The 7,175-nt window shown below is 51.2% G+C and overlaps 1 long non-coding RNA gene across 1 annotated transcript; it reads right to left on the reverse strand.

Moving 5' to 3' along the window:
- Positions 1-3,594: 3,594 nt before the first annotated feature.
- Positions 3,595-4,357, reverse strand: LOC121039439 (uncharacterized). Its single transcript, XR_005794795.1, has 2 exons — positions 4,147-4,357; positions 3,595-3,908 (listed from the first exon to the last, which is right to left on the reverse strand). It is a non-coding gene; the product is annotated as an uncharacterized LOC121039439 (long non-coding RNA).
- Positions 4,358-7,175: the final 2,818 nt, after the last annotated feature.

Here is a 7,175-nt window from a genome sequence, read left to right on the forward strand (position 1 = left end):
GGAGAGAAAGAGAAACAGAGCGTGAACAGGGGAGGAGTAGAGAGAGAGAGAGAGGCACAGAATCAGAAGCAGGCTCCAGGCTCTGAGCTGTCAGCACAGAGCCCGACACGGGGCTAGAACCCACGAACCGCGAGATCATGACCTGAGCCAAAGTCGGACGCTTAACCGACTGAGCCACCCAGGTGCCCCTTAATTTTTTTTAATGTTTATTTATTTTTGACAGAGAGAGGCAGAGAGAGCGAGCAGGGGAGGGGAAGAGAGAGACAGAGACACAGAATCCAAAGCAAGCTCTGGGCTCTGTGCTGCCAGCACAGAGCCCAACACGGGGCTTGAACTCACGAGCCGTGAGATCATGATCTGAAGTCAGATGCTCAGCTGACTGAGTCACCAGGGCGCCCCAGATCAGCTTAATCTCGTAATCGATTAACCTGATCTGTTTCTCTCTTAGCTGCCTTCAGAAGCAGAAGCAAGTCCTCTCTGGAGAATGATAACATCATCTAGCACCTTGAAATTCCTCTACCAATCATTGTCCACACACAATTACTAGCATTCAATCAAAAATCATCAGACAGACCAAGAGGAAAGAACAAAAACGGTCAAAGCCAAGAGAAAGATTGACAGAAGTAAACCAGTAGGAAACCCAACTATTGGAGTTATCAGACATGGACTTTAATATATAAAATAGGGGTAATAATAGTACCTACTGAATGAGTTTGTACATGTTTAGCGTTCAGAATAATGCCTGGTGCGTAGTAAGCTTAATATAGCTGCTTGTTAAATATTAAAGAAATATTTAGGAATCATGGGGGTTCTGTAGGGGGAAAAGATCAGTCATCCATTCAGCAGACACTTCATCAGGTAAGGACTGTGCTAGGTTCTATGGATGCAGATAGGAAGAAGACCCTGACCTCAAGATGCTCACAGTTAGATGAAGATAGAAATTTCTCAGCGTGGGAGGATCTTATAAGGCTGCTCTAATGAAAAGAGGGAAAAGAAAAATCATAGTATAGGGGACAAATGGATCTCAATAACTGGAATATAGAGGTAAATAATGTGGTAGGCACTGGGGCCAGGGAAATGGCCAGCTGCAGTGTGATGCCTCCCCAAAGACTTTGGGCATCATCTCCCATTCTTTTTTTTTTTTTTCTTTTTTTTTAACGTTTATTTATTTTTGGGACAGAGAGAGACAGAGCATGAACGGGGGAGGGGCAGAGAGAGAGGGAGACACAGAATCGGAAGCAGGCTCCAGGCTCCGAGCCATCGGCCCAGAGCCCGACGCGGGGCTCGAACTCCCGGACCGCGAGATCGTGAGCTGAGCCGAAGTCGGACGCTTAACCGACCGCGCCACCCAGGCGCCCCTATCATCTCTCATTCTTGAGGCAGCTATGACAGTTATGGCAGAAAACAGAGGCCCACAGAGGTTAGGGGATTTGCGCCGGGTCCAAGAAGAGTTGGGATGGGGATCAGGATAGCCTCCCGAGTGCTCTGTTCCTTTCTCCATTATGGTACTCTTGCAGAATATGGGACTCAGGTCAAAGTGAAGGAAAGACACGTATAGCAAGAATCTCTCCAATCGTTTTCTCCTCTATTGCCCCGGCATCCCAGACCCAGCTCCTGAAAGGCTAGGGCCCAGACTTCTTCCCAGTTGAGGGTCCGCATATGTGAGGATCCCTGCCTGAGCCTCCTTCCAAGCAGGAACCTCTCGGACGGGACCCACGGCTATGTTCCAGGAGGCCAGGTGTCAGAGCCGTTGACCCTCTGCAGCTCGCTTCAGTTTCACAGAACGTTCCCGCAGTCCAATGGCTATCGGAACACAGATCCGGGCCCCTGGATCTTTCCCTACTAGTTTGCTGCTCGAAGGAATGGCCAGACCACAGCTGCCAATTTGTGGCCTCCGAGGCCCGGAGACTCCCTTCTTCCTGGTCCATGTGACCTTTCCCATATCTGTCTCCACTTGCTCTTGGCTTCTTCACTTGGAAAACAAGGGGGAAAAAAAGAAAGAAAAAAACACAAAGGAAAAAAGGAAAGGAGCAGGAAAGGAACAAAGGAAAGAAAAAAACAAAGCTGCCCAGGAAACTCTGCTCCAAAGGAGGACAGGACAGCTCACCACGGCACCATGGCGCACCTGGCCAGGGTAAGAACAACACGCCCCCAGAGTGGCACTGGTAGAAAGTTAAGCCTATTTTGAGTAGATGCCTGCCGTACCTATGAGATAATCTTCCCCCGTGGGGCCAATGCCAACCCCTTCCAGGTAGCGACATGTCAGCCAGAGGGCTGAGCTGGGGGAAGCTCTCCTCGGATGGCAGGCGGGAGGTGGCTCCAGGGTGGGCGGACGGAAAGGAAGAGTCATCTCGCCTCTATTTAGGATACGACAATAATATGAGCCAGAGGAACAGAAGAAATGCCATGTGAGGTCACACACATGACCCACCTATACCAGCCTCTCTGACATCTGTTCCTTGCTGGCCACGAGCCGTGTCATGAGTCAGTGGTGCTTTCCCACACAACCTGGGGGACTCCAGGCTTCGAATCCCATCCTCACTGCTTCCCTGCTCCCCGGCATGAGTCCTGACCTCTCTGAGGTTCAATTTCCATCCTGTGAAATGAATATTAAGATACTTGCCCTGCTGACTTCATAAGATTTTTCTGAGGGCCAAAAACCCCCTGAGTTTGTGTGAAGGCCCTCGGGAAACTGGGAAGCAGTGATCTGGGTGGTAGACCAGCTGCCCGTCTACAAACTGTCTGTTGCTGAGTCCACGGAGGAGCTTGTGCCAAAATGTAAATCAGTGCTCACTAAACACACGGTTTAGATCAGAGGACAGTTTGTTTACAGAAAGACTTCCTCACCGAAGGAGGCAGTGCTGGGAGAGTTCTTTATCTCACTGTGGATCTGCACTTTGACTAGAACTGCTGTGAGCACTGTATGTGTGGCTATGTCTCCCCTCAAATGCCCTTGTCCCACCGCCCAGCTCTCTCCTGGCCCCATAGCCTCGCCCCCCATCAAAAGCCTGTTCAGTTTTCAAGACGCGGCTCAAGCATCCCCCATGCAGATCCCCACAACAGAGCCTGTCCCCTCTTCCTTGGGCCTCCACTGGATGGCAATTATGAAGGCAAGATCTGTTCCCCCATGCAGCTGGGACATTCTTGAGGTCACGTTCATCTCTAAGACTGGGGCACCGTGTATTTGTCAAGTAAAAAAAGTTAAAAAAAAACATGAGGGGCACCTGGGTGACCTAGTCGGTTAAGCGTCCGACTTCGGCTCAGGTCATGATCTCACGGTACGTGAGTTCAAGCCCCGTGTTGGCCTCTGTGCTGACAGCTCGGAGCCTGGAGCCTGCTCCGGATTCTGTGTCTCCCTCTCTCTCTGCCCCTCCCCTGCTCATGTTCTGTCTCTGTCTCTCTCAAAAATAACTAAACATTTAAAAAAAAAAACAAAACAAACAAAAAAACATGAGGTGTAGCTGCCTCTCTGCCCGTTTCGTAGGTGGGTGCCATTAAATCTGTTCAAGAGTCTCAACAGGCGCCAGGTGTGGTGGTTGAGATGCGGTCCCCCCCGGAGGCTGAAAAATACATGAGGCAGTGACCTTTGAAATGGAAAGATTCTGTGGAGCTTTATTCACTCCATACACAGTTACTCGTCACCTACCATGTGCCAGGCATGGCGTAGGCATTGGAGATACAACTATGAACTAAATGGAGCATCTGCCCTCTAGAACCTGCAGTACATAGTCTAGATAGGTTGGTACTAGCTTGTGGAATTTGGAGTAAGGCCTGTCTTTGGTGCCTGGAAGCCCATCACTGGCTCATCCACCCTCGATGTCAAGCTAGCCCGCCTCTCTGTAGGCTGAGTGTTAATAGCACGGTGTTGATCCGAGTCTTGCTTTCCGAAGAATCCCTCAGGGGCTCACCTGCAGGTGAGAAAGAGGATTGCTATTTAGAAAGGAGGGAAGGCAGAGGTAAGGGTCAAGGAAGGGAAAAGAAAAAAGGCAGAGTGGAAGGGGAGCAGCCTGACTTTCTCAAGCCACTTTCCCTCGATCTACTTGGTACCCCGTGTCCTATCTCTAGAAGCAGCCTCTGTACTTTTTGGTCCCTCCCTCCTTTGGGCCACCTCCCTCTGCATACAGTTGAGGTCACTACGGCACCTACCGAGCTCCTTTATAATTGTTTGTTTATATGTCTGCTCCTCCTCCCGAGCTGTGAGCAAGTCCCATTCTTTTTATCTTTTGCCCAGAATGTTTGTTTCTTGAGTAAATGAACACATTATCTCCATTTAGACAAATGAAGGCCCAGGTTCAGAAACACAGTGTCCTGCCTACTGTCACAGGCAGAGCTAAGGCACAGCTAAACCTTCTGTCTCCAGCCCCGGGCTCTCTCCCTGAGGCCCAGCCACACCAGCAGGATGGCCCTGGGGACTATAATTAGAAAGTCACTTCTCTAGATCAACTTTCCTGTTCCGAGAAGTAGAAGCAGAGACCTAAAGGGGACAGTGGCCTGTGTTCCGGAAGTTGGAAAATAATGGCACCGTGGGGGCCTGGGTGGAGTTCTCCAGCCTCCGGGTCAGCAGATCTGAAGTCACTCTTGACATCTTCTTCCCCTTCACAAGTCACCCAGTTTCGAATTATTACGGAAGCCAATGGATTCTGCCTCCTTAATACTTCGGATTTGTCCCAATTGCCATGGTCACCGAATCCATTCAGTCTTCTAACTACTCGTCCTCCCCACTAATGACCTCCGCTGCTTATCCTCCATGCTGCAGCCAGACTGTTCTTTCTAGAACGCACGGGCAGTCAGGCTCCTTCCCTCACTGAAACCTGCCCGTGGTTCCCAGTGTCCCAGCAAGGAATCTGTGTCTTTCGCTTCTGACTCCTCACCTTTTTTTTTTACCTCTCGCTCCTGCTCTCAGGGAGTTCCCCAGGCTACTCTCTTCATGACCAACTGCAGCCTTGAAAATCCTCTCCCTCTGCTCTAGGGGTCCCCAGCTTCAGTCCTTAGGCCTTGGAGCCACATCAGTCCCTTCGAGCTGATGAACTGGCTGCACATCTGGCTTTGGTTGTCATCCCCACCCCACTCTGGCCCTCACGTTGCTGGTCTGGGTCTGAACGTTTCAGCTCCCACTGGTCTGGAAGGGTAATCAGAATGAATGAATGAGTGAATGAATGAATGAGTGAATTTCCATACTTCTACTTTCTGCTCAGACACCCAGGGTCCTCGTCCTATGCTGTGGTTCTCAGACACGTCCTGGTGCACTTTCCCTTACCCCAGGCCTCACCTCCCCGAAGTGGCTTGTTCTCCAAAATAATCTCAGCCTTCCTTTCTCTATCCCCCAAGCCAAAATTTCTCTCCCCATCAGGGTGGCCGACATGGAGAAAGGGTATAATCATGGGCCTCAGCAGGCATGGAGTTCGGTCATCTCTTCACATCTCTTAACCCCGTCTCTCAACTCCTTGTAGCTCGTCAGTTAATGGTTTCTCCCTTGCAGAGCTGTGTGAAGCCAGGTGAGATCATAAATGTAACAGCCCTCTGTATAAAAGCTCAAGGCCCAGAGAAAAGCTGAAATTGTGGGAGATGGCATTTCCGAGCAAGGTTTTCCTCCATCCGGATGCCCTAGACCCTCCTATCTTCCTGAATTGAAGACCACCGACCCACTGCTTCTTTTCTGCTTTTCTCAATCCCTATGCCCAAACTGGGATTCGTAATATAGCCATCCCCATCAGAGCTGCTGATGGAGCGGGTCCTCGCGGCAAGGCTGTCCTAGGCTTACACTGAGGCACTTGGCCTTAATGTCTCCTACGTGATCCTTGGAACATCTTTCGGAGTCAGGCAGAGCAAGTGTTGATATCCCCATTCTACGGCTGAGGACACCAAGTTCAGAAATGTGGAAATACTTGTTCATGATCACAGAACTGAATGGCGGAATCAGGGTTCAATGCCAGGTTTCTTGAGCCTAAAACCATGTCGTTGCCCCCTTGTAGAAGGTAATGTAATGGGCCAGGGGCCCTTATACCTTCACTGATTCCCTTCCTTCCTTCCTTCCTTCCTTCCTTCCTTCCTTCCTTCTTTCCATTTATTGGAATGCTGGGAATACAAAGGGACAGGCTTGGAGGCATGGGACTTAATCCAAGGTGAGAAGAGCTGTCATTGATGGAGACACAGACCACACAAAGGACTTCTGGGTCCCAGGGCAGGGAGCTGGCATTCTACTGTGTCTGGAGACAGAAACGTGCATCTTTCAAATAGACACATAAGCCTTATCCAAATAAACAATAAATGTGCAAGGGGAGGGAAGCAATCATCTCCTCTAGAGGAGAACGTGCTTCAATTTGCCTGTCTTGTATTAGACGCTGTTCAAACTCAACGTGGAAAGCTCCTGGGGGTGAAAAAGACAGCAGGTGCCCACTTCCAGTACTTTCTCCCCAGGCCTGTCGGCAATAGCATTGGAGGATGAGTGACATCTCTCCCGTGGGCTAACCGGAGGGGTCTAGACCTGTCCCAACAGCGCCTGCAGAAGAGACTGGGGTAGGCTTGTGCAGACACATTCAGGCCGGCTCCAGGCACCTCTTAACGATGAGTCCTCCAGGCACCAAAGGGAGGGACCAGCTCAGAAGTTCTCCTTTTCCGAGGGATCTCCCCAGCACCACCTCAGCCCCGGCCCCCTCCACACTCACTCTCCTGCAGCCCTGAGAGCCGCCCCCACTTGGCTGGCTGGCTGGGAGGCTGACGTGGAGCCCTCAGCCTGTGTAAGCCAGTGTCCCCTGTCTCCTTTTACGCTCGGATCTAAGGGGGCCCGGGAAGAGCAGCACTAGCCCGGGACCAGTCACGCACCAGCTTCACTTCGCTGCGCTGGCCTCCGTTTCCCCAGCTGTAAACTCACGGAAAGGCGAAGCCTACCCGGCCGGTCTCCCCGGGCTGTGGTGAAGCTGAGGTGAGATCATGCAAGTGACAGAGTTGTGCAAATTCTGGGTCTACGCTGTCGCTGCTTATCGGTATTATGGCGCTCACTGCCCGGTTTGGGCCAGGAGACCCAGGGGATACATGCGGGTGGAGTGTGGAGACGATTTGCAGGAAATAAGCCATAAGGGTCATCCGGATGCCAGGATGAAAATGTCCCTGACTGCCATCTCGGGGAGAGAGGGAACAGGCGGGTGTCCTCTCAGAGACGTATGCAATAGAGCATT

Source organism: Herpailurus yagouaroundi, unplaced genomic scaffold, assembly GCF_014898765.1.
Source record: "Herpailurus yagouaroundi ecotype Mexico unplaced genomic scaffold, PumYag 180, whole genome shotgun sequence".
Classification (NCBI taxonomy): Eukaryota; Metazoa; Chordata; class Mammalia; order Carnivora; family Felidae; genus Herpailurus; species Herpailurus yagouaroundi.